The 13,470-nt window shown below is 44.9% G+C and overlaps 1 protein-coding gene and 1 non-coding gene across 10 annotated transcripts in view; both read right to left on the bottom strand.

Moving 5' to 3' along the window:
- Nucleotides 1-13,470, bottom strand: part of KIF13A (kinesin family member 13A) — a 202,693-nt gene that overhangs the window by 180,107 nt on the left and 9,116 nt on the right. The window lies entirely within an intron of this gene.
- LOC112443914 (U6 spliceosomal RNA) lies at nt 2,916-3,022 on the bottom strand. Its single transcript, XR_003032315.1, has one exon. It is a non-coding gene; the product is annotated as a U6 spliceosomal RNA (small nuclear RNA).

The following is a 13,470-nucleotide window of genomic DNA, read 5'->3' as shown; positions in this document are numbered from 1 at the left end:
GACATATTTGTACTGCCATTATCAGAAACAAACAAACAAATCACAAAGCAGTGCAGAGCCTATTATTATGTAACGATAGAAGGCAAAAATTAAAGATCTCGTAGGGCCCGACTAGAAGCAGCAGAACCACTAGTGACATGACAGACACAGCCTGAGGATCAAATACAAACACTCCAGCCATAGACTCACGCACCAGGCCCAGCTCTTCTTGCAAAATGCACATCCATACCTTTCACATGTCCAGTCATAAACATCTAGAGAGCACCTACCATGCACACGGCATGTGCTGGCTGCTAAGGGGAAGGTACATAGGAAACATCGACGATAATTAAGACCAGGCGTTCTTCCCCACGCTTACATCTAGCAGGGGCAGTGAACTGTTTGCACAAATTCTCCAGGGCCATGGAATTGGTTATTAGTCTCTTACACTCAAGTATTTCAAAATATTGACTCAAAACTCCATGACAGAACTCACAGAGCTACAGTGAACTGCTGGCAAGTGAACACCAGGCGCTAGACAAGTATCATTCTGCTTGTAAATAAGCTAAACAAACAAATAATCAGCAAGTACAGACGCAGGCACGCGTGAGCTAACAGGATGTTCACAGTAAGCCAGGTCTCAAATCTGTAGAACACTCTAGAAACCAGTGGGGAAGGCCCGGAAGCCTGGAATAACTCTTCACAGACCTACGGTTCCTGAGCCGTGTAACCCGAACCCCCTGGGTGCCCTCTTCAGATCAAGTCTGTCCGGATGTGCCCACCCTCCCAAGCGAAGGAGGTGGCAAGTGGTCAGTGTACTTGGACCAGGGTACCCACGTGATTCCTAGATGTGCTCTGTCTCTTCTCTACCACCCACAGAGCTTCCTAACCGCCAGCAAAGAAGACTGGATGGTCTATTCAATGTAAAAATGCCACGCTCCCTCCGAGAAGTCCAGCCCAATGTCAAGGGGATGCAGCCTGCCAAGATGAGAAACAGGTGCCTCAAGTTCAGAAGATTCCACACCCCAAAGATCATTCACTAAGCCATGCAAGACAGCAAGGTACCCCATTAGCATCTATCTGCCACCCCCGTCAGAGGGAGTATAGAAGATTCTAGGCAGCTTCCACCTGACTGGCCTCCATGCTACAGCCCCCAGAGCAGGTAGCACCAGACCCTGGCCGGGGCTTCTGGCCCCACTGACAGTTTTCACACAGGGACATTCACAGTCAGGACGCCAGTGCCACGTGGCTCTGTGTACTGATGGAACAACCTGCTTTCAGTGCACAAGTCTTTTTTCAAAAATTAATTTTCTATGTATTTATTTCCTGTTGGCTATGCTGCATCTTCCGTGCTGCGTGCGGGCTTTCTCTAGTTGTGACGAGCAGGGACTGCTCTCTAGTTGACACGCGAGGGCTTCTCATTGCAGTGGCTTCTCTAGAGCCCGGGCTCCAGGCACGAGGGCTCAAGAGTTGCAGCTCTTGGGCTCTAAAACGTGGGCTCAGTAGCTGTGGTCCAGGGGCTTAGTCTGGAATCTCCCCAGACCAGGGATAGAACCCATGTCCCCAGCATTGGCTGGCAGATTCTTAACCACTAGACCAGCAGGGAAGTCCCAGAAGTCGTCTTTGTTTGTGGTTTTTTTTTTTTAATTTTATTTAACTTTACAATATTGTATTGGTTTTGCCATATATCAAAATGAATCTGTCACAGGTATACATGTGTTCCCCATCCTGAACCCTCCTCCCTCCCCATACCATCCCTCTGGGTCGTCCCAGTGCACCAGCCCCAAGCATCCAGTATCGTGCATGGAACCTGGACTGGCGACTCGTTTCATATATTATACATATTTCAATGCCATTCTCCCAAATCATCCCACCCTCTCCCTCTCCCACAGAGTCCAAAAGACTGTTCCATACATCAGTGTCTCTTTTGCTGTCTTATATACAGGGTTATTGTCACCATCTTTCTAAATTCCATATGTATGCGTTAGTATACTGTATTGGTGTTTTTCTTTCTGGCTTACTTCACTCTGTATAATAGGCTCCAGTGTCATCCACCTCATTAGAACTGATTCAAATGTATTCTTTTTAATGGCTGAGTAATACTCCATTGTGTATATGTACCACTGCTTTCTTATCCATTCATCTGCTGATGGACATCTAGGTTGCTTCCATGTACTGGCTATTATAAACAGTGCTGCGATGAACATTGGGGTACACATGTCTCTTTCCCTTCTGGTTTCCTCAGTGTGTATGCCCAGCAGTGGGATTGCTGGGTCATAAGGCAGTTCTAGTTCCAGTTTTTTAAGGAATCTCCACACTGTTCTCCATAGTGGCTGTACTAGTTTGCATTCCCACCAACAGTGTAAGAGGGTTCCCTTTTCTCCACACTCTCTCCAGCATTTATTGCTTGTAGACTTTTGGATCGCAGCCATTCTGACTGGCATGAAATGGTACCTCATAGTGGTTTTGATTTGCATTTCTCTGATAATGAGTGATGTTGAACATCTTTTCATGTGTTTGTTAGCCATCTGTATGTCTTCTTTGGAGAAGTGTCTATTTAGTTCTTTGGCCCATTTTTTGATTGGGTCATTTATTTTTCTGGAATTGAGCTGTAGGAGTTGCTTGTATATTTTTGAGATTAGTTGTTTGTTGCTTCATTTGCTATTATTTTCTCCCATTCTGAAGGCTGTCTTTTCACCTTGCTTATAGTTTCCTTTGTTGTGCAGAAGCTTTTAAGTTTAATTAGGTCCCATTTGTTTATTTTTGCTTTTATTTCCAATATTCTGGGAGGTGGGTCATAGAGGATCGTGCTGTGATGTATGTCAGAGAGTGTTTTGCCTATGTTCTCCTCTAGGAGTTTTATAGTTTCTGGTCTTACGTTTAGATCTTTAATCCATTTTGAGTTTATTTTTGTGTATGGTGTTAGAAAGTGCTCTAAAAATATGGAATGCTTCATGAATTTGCGTGTCATCCTTGCACAGGGGCCATGCTAATCTTCTCTGTATAGTTCCAATTTTAGTATATGTGCTGCCAAAGCAAGCACCCAGAAGTCTTCTTTAAAGGGCTACATTCTGCAAATGAGAAGCCACAGGCAACTGAAGACCTCTCACGAAAGACAGCTTTTCAGAAAACTAGAAATATGAATAAGAGCTTCCCAGGTGGTCAGTGGTAAAGAATCTGCCTGCCGATGCTGGTGACACAAGAGACTTGGGTTTGACCCCTGGGTCAGGAAGATCCCCAGGAGGAGGAAATGGCACCCCACTCTAGTATTCTTGCCAGGGAGATCCCATGGACAGAGGAGCCTGGTGGGCTACAGTCCATGGGGTCCCAATGAGTTGGACACAACTGAGCTCGCGCGCGCGCACACACACACACAGAGAAACATAAACTGCACCTTTTTTCCCCAATGTACAGGTCTCAAAATGTACAGGACTGGAAAAGGTCAGTTTTCATTTCAATCCCTAAGAAAGGCAAAGCCAAAGAATGTTCAAACTACCGCACAATTGCACTCATCTCACACACTAGCAAAGTAATGCTCAATATTCTCCAAGCCAGGCTTCAACAGTACATGAACTGTGAACTTCCAGATGTTCAAGCTGGATTAAGAAAAGGCAGAGGAACCAGAGATGAAACTGCCAACATCCATTAGATCATCGAAAAAGCAAGAGAGTTCCAGAAAAGCATCTACTTCTGCTTTATTGACTATGATAAAGCCTTTGACTGTGTGGATCACAATAAACTGTGGAAAATTCTGAAAGAGATGGGAATACCAGACCATCTGACCTGCCTCTTGAGAAATCTGTATGCAGGTCAGGAAGCAACAGTTAGAACTGGACATGGAACAACAGACTCATTCAAAATTGGGAAAGGAGTACATTAAGGCTGTATATTGTCACCCTGCTTATTTAACTTATATGTAGAGTACATCATGAGAAATGCTGGGCTGGATGAATCACAAGCTGGAATCAAGATTGCCAGGAGAAATATCAATAACCTCAGATATGCAGATGACACCACCCTTATGGCAGAAAGTGAAGAGGAACTAAAAAGCCTCTTGATGAAAGTGAAAGAGGAGAGTGAAAAAGTTGGCTTAAAGCTCAACATTCAGAAAAGTAAAGATCATGGCATCCAGTCCTATCATTTCATGGTAAACAGATGGGGGAACAGTGGAAACAATGACAGACTTTATTTTTGGGGGCTCCAAAATCACTGCAGATGGTGACTGCAGCCATGAAATTAAAAGATTTCATGGAAGAAAAGATATGACCAACCTAGACAGCATATTAAAAAGCAGAGACATTACTTTGCCAACAAAGGTCCGTCTAGTCATAGCTATGGTTTTTCCAGTAGTCATGTATGGATGTGAGAGTTGGACTATAAAGAAAGCTGAGCACCGAAGAATTGATGCTTTTGAACTGTGGTGTTGGAGAAGACTCCTGAGAGTCCCTTGGACAGCAAGGAGATCCAACCAGTCCATCCTAAAGGAAATCAGTCCTGAATGTTCATTGGAAGGCCTGATGCTGAAGCTGAAACGCCAATACTTTGGCCACCTGATGAGAAGAACTAACTCATATGAAAAGACCCTGATGCTGGGAAAGATTAAAGGCAGGAGGAGAATGGGAAGACAGAGGATGAGATGGTTGGATGGCATCACCAACTCAATGGACATAAATCTGAGTAAACTCTGGGAGTTGGTGTTGGACAGGGAGGCCTGGCGTGCTGTAGTCCACGAGGTCGCAGAGTCGGACACAACTGAACTGAACCGAGCACAAACACACAGAAACATGAATGGCATCTTTTTCCCCGCAATGTACAGGCCTCAAAATGTACATCAATTCCTGAACTACAGCTTCTCTCAACTCCACGCTGCTCAGAGAAAGGGCAGCCTTCGATGTCCTAATGACAAGGGACACCTGTGCGACGAGCAGGGCTGAGGGAGGCTCCAAGCGTGGGACTGAGGGGCTCCCGCCAGTAAGCACCAGCACTGCACACATTACACATAGGATAACCTCACCTCATTCTACCCAGGGGCAGGGTCAAATAGAGGAGGAGATGCCAGAAAGAGGTAGCTTTGGTCTGGTTAAGTTTGTACATGTCCAAATACTAACAGGAGTTTTCAGTCCCCTCACGAATGCCACCTGACTCCTACTTAACCAAACCTTGAAACACATCAAGGACCAATCTGCTTGCGTGTTCACAGCAGCCCACAGAGCCGAGCACTGTGAACAAGCTGGCCTTCTGAAATGCTTATTTCTGTCTTCACTCAGGGCCACGGGTTTTGACCACATGGATGGAGGAAGGGCAGAGTGATTCAAGGCTTTTAAAGGACTGTACTCTATTTCCGCTCAGCACTCCTACAAGGGCCGATCAATGACATCCCTAGAAAGAATTCACTAAATAAGAGGCTTAGGGAGGAGTTTCCTCACTAACACTCAGAGCCAGGTCTATCCAGGATCCAGATCTTTCAAAGGCTGCGTTGAAACTGACCAAAATCAAACCACACTGGCAACTGAAGCAGGCCAACCGCTGTAAGCATGGAACTGATCTGAAATCTATTCACTTTCCATGTTTTCATTAGATCTCCTGTTTCAGAATCCTGAAAACTAAAATGTTCCTCTGCATCCAGAGGGAATATCTGGAATACCTGGCTCTGACTCATGCAGATCAACAGCCATTTAATCACGAAGGGCTAATCAAGTAAAGGGCTTTATCTTCCCAACTGAAAACTCAAGATATCTCATACATACCTCTGATATTTTAAAAATCATTCAGGCTGTGGAATGGAGCACACGAAGTCTGAGCCTGTCCCCCCTAATCTTGGCCTAATGCTGACCCCAGATCACCAAGAAGGCTTTGGGAAGGGCCTGCAAGGCTTGGGGCCAGGCCAATCAAATTCTTTAATTCCTCCCCACCGCCCCCATCACACTCTCTGCTTCCAGGGGTGGAACAAGGGCAGCGGCCCTGAAGTTAGGAGAGCCTGGAAGACATCAGACAGCACAGCTGAGAGCAGGGCGAGGCACATGGGAGCTACACGCCTATGTTTTCCCCACTTAACAAAGAGACGGGCCAGGGATGTCGGCTGAGATGTTTTACACAACAGGGAGAAAGGAGAAGAGCAAAGCACACACTTGATGCTCATTCATGTAAATGCACAAAGTATTTATGACATCAAAACTTTTCTTCATCTTCCTCTTTAGTTTTCTGTATTTCTGCACACAGGAAATTAAGATAATTGGATCAAAATTTCTGAGACTGCTTACATCTCTCCCTTATTAAAAAAAAAAAAAAAGAGAAACACCAAACATCTGCATGTATTCAGATTTCCATATTTGTACATCTTTTTGGAAAAACATTGAAGACAATGACTAGCAAGTTCATAGGAAACTCGAATGTTTCTATGAAATATCCCTAAATATATTTTCTGAATTTTTTTTTTTTAATTTTCTGAATTTTAGAGTGCCACTAAAAGGCTATTAAAAATCAAAAGATCACAACAAACAGATAAATAAGAGAGTTCACGATAAAATATACTCACTTAAGGCATGCCAGAGAACCAGATATACAAGTAAAACTATTTCTCCACTTTGAATTTTTAATAGAGAGGCCGTGAGTCCATGTCTCCAGTATGGTAAACACTGGAATGAGAGTCACCAGCCTACGGACTGGGACAATAAAGTCAGTTTCCTCAGGAAAAAAAAATTAAAAAGTATAGAAACCCAATATTATTGAACACAACGTTTTGTTAGTTTCAGATGTTCATTTCCTCAGAAGTCAATTTATTACTAGGTAGTACTAACCATCTACAAATCTCCTATACTAAGCACAGCCTGGTAACAAATATCCAATTAATAGGTATGATTAAATACAACAGATATTTACTGAGAACGCATTATGTCTAAGGGAACAATGAAATACCTAGAACACAGAACTGAAGCTGCAGGATTAGAGCCACAGTCCCATCCCTAGGGCCCAGGGCAGGTCTCCAAACAGGCTCTCCTTTTACTTAGATAGTTTGGTGATGGGTCAAAGTCCAGGGCAGGCTCTTTGCCATGAGGTTTCCCCTTCAGATCTCATTCCAGGGCTCCGGGACCCTCCCATCACCAGCCCTTCATTCTTCCCAAACACACTTTTACAAAAGTGTCAAAACTGTCAGGCTTCACAGGTGGTTCAATGGTAAAGAATCCACCTTCCAGTGCAGGAAACACAAGAGACACATTTGATCCCTGGGTGCAGAAGATCCCCTGGAGAAGGAAATGGAAACCCATTCCAGTACTCTTGCCTGGAAAATTCCGTGGACAGAGGAGCCTGGTGGGCTACAGTAAATGGGGTCGCAAAGAGTCGGACACAACTGAGCGTACACACGCACGCACGCACACACACACACACACACACACACACACTTGTGTCCAGAACATTTTACTTCTCAATGTATTCACATATGATTTCTGGACATAATACTCTTTACCCAAATGAATGACTGCCAAATGACCAGACTGGTGAACACCTGTTATAGAGGGAATTTCCCTTTCAAGAAAATTCAACACACCCATCCCCACAAAGCAGGTCTGTCAGCTGAGACATGGCAAATGGCTGATTTGATACCACAAAGGTGGTCTTTCAAATATACACTGCATGGAGTGTCCACATTTAAATCAAGTGTTCGACTGCGACCCATGGACTGTAGCACGCCAGGCTCTTCTGTCCTCCACCCTCTCCTGGAGTTTGCACCAATTCACGTCCATTGAGTCGGTGATGCTATCTGTTTCATCCTCTGCCACTCCCTTCTCCTTTTGCCGTCAATCCTTCCCAGCATTAAGGTCTTTTCCAATGAGCTGGCTCTTAGCATCAAGTGGCCAAAGTATTGGAGCTTGCAGCCATATTTTTGAGTCCACCCACCCAGGTGGAGGATGGAAATGATGTTGACCTTTGCCCCAATTCTATGCTGAATTCTCCTGGATCAAGCCCCTTTATGAATATGCATACACTACCCAAGCCCCCTCACCCTGGGCTTAAAAATTCCCCAATTCTGCTATGGGGGAGCCACAGTTTGGGGAAAGATCCCTGATGTTCTCCTTAACTGGCTACAAGTAATAAATCCTCCTTCTCCTGCTCTCTCTTGATTGTGTCTTTTGGTTTAACACCCACCAACAGGTGAACCCAGTCTTGGGTAACTAATTTTCAGAATCCCTATGGGTCTGTAATTTTATTACTCCCATTTTACTGGTGAGGAAACTCAAGCGTATAGGGTTAAAGCACTTGCCAAACATTTCGCAGCTAGTAAGTTGCACAGTCAGTTTCAAATATAAGCAGTGTGTCCCCCCAAGTCCTCTGAGTGGCTCTTGACCACCACATCACTCTGTCACAGTACTTGACAGTGTTTTACAAAACTAGTTATTTACACCCAGTGGACGGCCACAGAAACACACAAAAGGCAAACACAAGATTTCCTCTCCCTGAGTAAAACCTCTGGCTCATACACAAAGTAATTCACATGCTTATGAATGATTCAACTTTAGGCTAATTTTTAAATAGCCAGGTGAGGTTAGTTCAAGGTATCAAACTACAAAAGCAAACATGTACCCTGCCATTCAAAACGTTTAACACAAATAGGGAAGAGTCTTTGTTCAATATTTAAAAGGAAAATGGGGGAAATTATTTCCACTGTCTAATTCGTCACACACACAAAAATGCATACTAAGCTGTCACTGTAGAGAAGGAAATACTATTCTCTCAAAGCCAGTAATACTTAAAGGCTTAAAAAAAAAACAAAAACTTAGTTACCTTACCATGCTAATGTTACCTATTTGTTACAGTAACTCTAGATCAAAAAAAGCAGATGCTTAAAACTGGATAAGGCTGCTCAAATTTAACACCATTCTCTTGATAAGCTTTCCCCACCACTCTCCTCCCTCCTTACTCAAAACATTGCTCTTGAAACAAGTAATTTTAAGGATCTTTCTCGAGGCAATAAAGTAACCATCCCCACTACAATTTGGATAGTGACTACTAAACTTTAATTAACTATATAAATAGAAGTCGTTAAGGATAGAGAACAAAAGACAAAACAAAACAAAAACCCTTAACAGTTTGTTATCCAATTTAAAAAAAGGGCAGTTACAAGTTTAGCTCCATGACACATTCTCTACCGAGCTGGGATTAGAGACTGGTGGGCACACAAAGCATTGATTCTGAGGACCTGTTTCATTAAACTACAAAACGTTAAGTACTAAAGGCTTGTTAATCTGCTCAACGAACCACATGAGGGTTTACAGCATGGCCCTTCCAAAACTGGGGCTGAATCGACTCAGGACTTGTAGCGGAATGCCCGAGCAGCTCAGCATGGTTTGCCCTTTATGATTTTCCCCACACGAATGGTTGTGGTCATTCCTGGTGGGTAGACAACCTAGGGAGTGTTTTTTTTTTTTTCTTCAAGACAGCACAAAGAGTCCACAGCAAAGCTTCCCTTTCCTCAAAGCCTTCCTTCCTGATCCTTGTCTGTTTTTTTTTTAAAAAAAGAACTTCTTCCCTCAAGGGACCTGCCCAGCTGCTTTCCTCGGCCTCTTCTAACAGCAGCAGAGCTCATCACACCTACAGATCCGACTCTAAAGGGCCAGACAGAATCAATAACTCCACTCTGCTTTCAGAAGAATGGCTGAGAGGACACAGACCAGAAGGGAAACACACACCCACTCTCCCTTCCTCTCTCTCTCTCACCCCATCTCTCTCTCTCTCTATCGCCTGTTGATCGGAATTCATCTCACAAAGGAAGGTAAATGGCAACCCACTCCAGTGTTCTTGCCTGGAGAATCCCCGGGGTGGGGAAGCCTGGTGGGCTGCTGTCTATGGGGTTGCACAGAGTCGGACACGACTGAAGTGACTTAGCAACAGTAGCAGCAGCAGCAACCATACTTTTAGTAGGGTGACAACAGAACCCTAAGAAACAAAACAAGCTGCCCAAGGAAGTGGTAGGCTAACAAGCTTTGGAAATGTCATTTCTCCACCCCCATATACATACTTATCACATAAAACAGCTGTATGCCTGCAAGAATAGCTTTAAAATCACTGGTTTCTCCCAACAGAACACAAGTGTACCAGAAGAAAACTGAAAGGTCCAAGTCAGAAGATTTATAACGCCCTGTAGGCACACGAAAAAGCTGCTGTCTGAGCTGAGACAAGAGACTCGTAGAATGTGTGCAAGGAGCCCACGCTCCCTGGCTGGCTGATACCGGCTTCCACTATCTGGAGCTTGTGGCTGCCTTCTTTCACTTGACACCTTCCTCTCTCCCATCAGCTACTGCAGGCTAACTCAGCCTCCCAAGAACAGTGACCTTTTCTCCCTGGTTTTCCTAACACTCTGATAAGAAGTAAATTACAACCCAACCATTTCAGCTGCTGTAAATGTTACCTATGACTCTATTTGACTCAAGTCTACATGTAAGTTGGTAAATCATCTGCCTGCAATGCAGGAGACTTGGGATTGGGAAGATCCCCTAGAGAAGGAAATGGCAACCCACTCCAGTATTCTTGCCTGGAGAATCCCATGGACAGAGGAGCCTGGCAGGATACAGCCCATGGATTGCAAGAGTCAGACGCGACTTAGCGACTAAACCACCACCACCACCACCTACATTTGAGTACAGTTGAGATAAATCTGAATTTTAAAGCTAAAAAAACCTTACAGGACTTCCCTGGTGGTACAGGGGATAAGAATCCGCCTGCCATTGCAGGGGACCCTAGTCCCAGAAGATCTCACATGCTTACGGAGCAACTAAGCCCATGTGCCACAACCACTGAGCCCGAACACCCTAGAACCAGCAAGCTGCAAATACTGAGCCCATGTGCTGTAACGACAGAATCCCGTGTGTCTAAAGCCTATGCTAGGCAACAAGAAGAGCTACTGTGATGAGAAGCCCACACACCACAACTAAAGAGTAGCCCCCCGCTCTCCGCTACGAGAAAGCCCACGTGTAGCAACGAAGACCCAGCCCAACCAAAAAAAAAACCCCTTACAGATCACCTAGTTTAGCCTGCAGTTTGACAGATGAAGACTCAAATGGAAAGGATTAATTACTAGCCCAATCGATACAGACCATGTTAGCGGCAGGACCAGGCAGTATCCAGACTTCCCATCCAGCTCTGACGCCATCCTGATCCTCCACATAGAAGGGGTGCCTGGGATCCTGCAGTGATACAGGAGCTAAGGCTAGGAATGCCATACAGTTCCAGGGCCTGAAGCAGGGAACCGTGGTCCACAGGCTATTCAGTTCAGTTCAGTTGCTCAGTCATGTCTGACTCTTTGCAATCCCATGAACTGCAGCACACCAGGTCTCCCTGTCCATCACCAACTCCCGGAGTTCACCCAAACTAGTGTCCATTGAGTTGGGGATGCCATCCAACCATCTCATCCTTTGTCATCCCCTTCTCCTCCTGCCCTCAATCTTTCCCAGCTTCAGGGTCTTTTCAAATGAGTCAGCTCTTCGCATCAGGTGGCCAAAGTATTGGAGTTTCAGCTTCAGCATCAGTCCTTCCAATGAACAACCAGGACTGATCTCCTTTAGGATGGACTGGTTGGATCTCCTTGCAGTCCAAGGAACTCTCAAGAGTCTTCTCCAACAAAAAGCATCAATTCTTCGGTGCTCAGCTTTCTCATATCCATACATGACCACTGGAAAAACCATAGCCTTGACTAGACGGACCTTTGTTGACAAAGTAATGTCTCTGCTTTTTAATATGCTGTCTAGGTTGGTCGTAACTTTTCTTCCAAGAAGTAAGCGTCTTTTAATTTCATGGCTGCAATCACCATCTGCAGAGATTTTGGAGCCCCAAAAATAGTCAGCCACTGTTTCCATTGTTTCCCCATCTATTTGCCATGAAGTGATGGGACTGGATGCCATGATCTTAGTTTTCTGAATGTTGAGCTTTAAGGCAACTTTTTCACTCTCCTCTTTCACTTTCACTAAGAGGCTCTTAGAAAGATGAAAAACCTGTGCCTCCCAAGCAGGCAGGTGAAGCGGTTGATTGAAGAATAAGCAAGTACCCTGCATCTAGATAACTGAGGTAATTCCTTCCTTCTCTGCCATGCTAAGTCACTTCAGTCGTGTCCCACTCTGTGCGACCCCAGAGACGGCAGCCTACCAGGCTCCCCCGTCCCTGGGACTCTCCAGGCAAGAACACTGGAGTGGGTTGCCATTTCCTTCTCCAATGCATGAAAGTGAAAAGTGAAAGGGAAGTTGCTCAGTCCTGTCCGACTCTTCACAACCCCATGGACTGCAGCCTACCAGGCTCCTCCTGGTAAAATCCATGGGATTTTCCAGGCAAGAGTACTGGAGTGGGATGCCATTGCCTTCTCCGCTCTCTGCCATAATTCCAAGTAAAAACAAATAAAAAGAGGCATTTTGATGAAATATACCTGGCTTGAGAATAGGAGGCTTTTTTTAAAAAATGGGACAGAATTTAACTTTGTGAGGCTTCACTTTCACAATATACCCTTGACACAGGAAGACTCTAGTAAATTTCCGTAAGTTGCCTTAATAGGGAAAACACTTAGTCAGGTAAATAAGGTAAAATAAGGCTTACTGTCTGAGGCTTTCAGATCTTAGTTTTGAGAACAGTAATGGTTCTGAGAATGTACATACATGATCACAATCAAAAATAGGAAAATAAACCAAAGGACAACTTGTGAAACCAGGCTTTAAAACCTAATTTATTAAACTAGAGCAGCATTTATCAACCTTGGCTACACATGAGACTCAACTGCCAACCGTGTGAGTTAACCACCTCAGATATTCCACCAGCTCAAGCCCTCTGATGACTACACCCGCAGATTTCTAGTCTTCAGGATGAGACCCCTACGCCATGGAGCAGAGACAAGTCATGTCTACTTTGTCCGATTTCCTGACTCACAGAATTCAGGGGCATTAAAAAATAATGTTTTCAGACCACTAACTTTGGGGCTGATTTGTAAACAATAATAGTAACTGGGACACCTGGCAAGTGTTTAAAAACCCCAATGCCAAAGAGGCACTTCAGTCCAATGAAGCCAGAAATGCTAGGGGTAGGAGTGAGGCAACCATTTTTAAAGCAGGCCAGATGATTCTGACGTGCAAGCAAGGTTTAGAACCATGTCCAGGCGTGTACTGTCCAAAACAGTAGCCACCTGTTGTTTAAACTAATGGGCTTCCCTGATGGCTCAGTAGTGAAGAATCCACCTGCCAATGCAGGAGACGGATTCGATCACTGATCCAGGAAGATCCCACGTGCCCCGGAGCAACTGGGCCCCTGCACCACAACTACTGAGCCCGCACTCTGGAGCCCGGGAGCCACAAGCACTGAGCCCACGGGCTGCAACTACCGAAGCCCACAAGCCCTAGAGCCCATGCTCTGCAAAAAGAGGGCTTCTCACCCCAATGAGAAACCCACGCACTGCAACTGGAGACTGGCCCCTGCTTGCCGCAACTAGAGAAAGCCAGTGCAGTGAAGACCCAGTGCAGC

This window comes from Bos taurus, chromosome 23 (genome assembly GCF_002263795.3).
Source record: "Bos taurus isolate L1 Dominette 01449 registration number 42190680 breed Hereford chromosome 23, ARS-UCD2.0, whole genome shotgun sequence".
Lineage (NCBI taxonomy): Eukaryota > Metazoa > Chordata > Mammalia > Artiodactyla > Bovidae > Bos > Bos taurus.
Note: the sequence above shows the minus strand (reverse complement) of the source record. Positions and strands in the feature narration are given on the sequence as shown.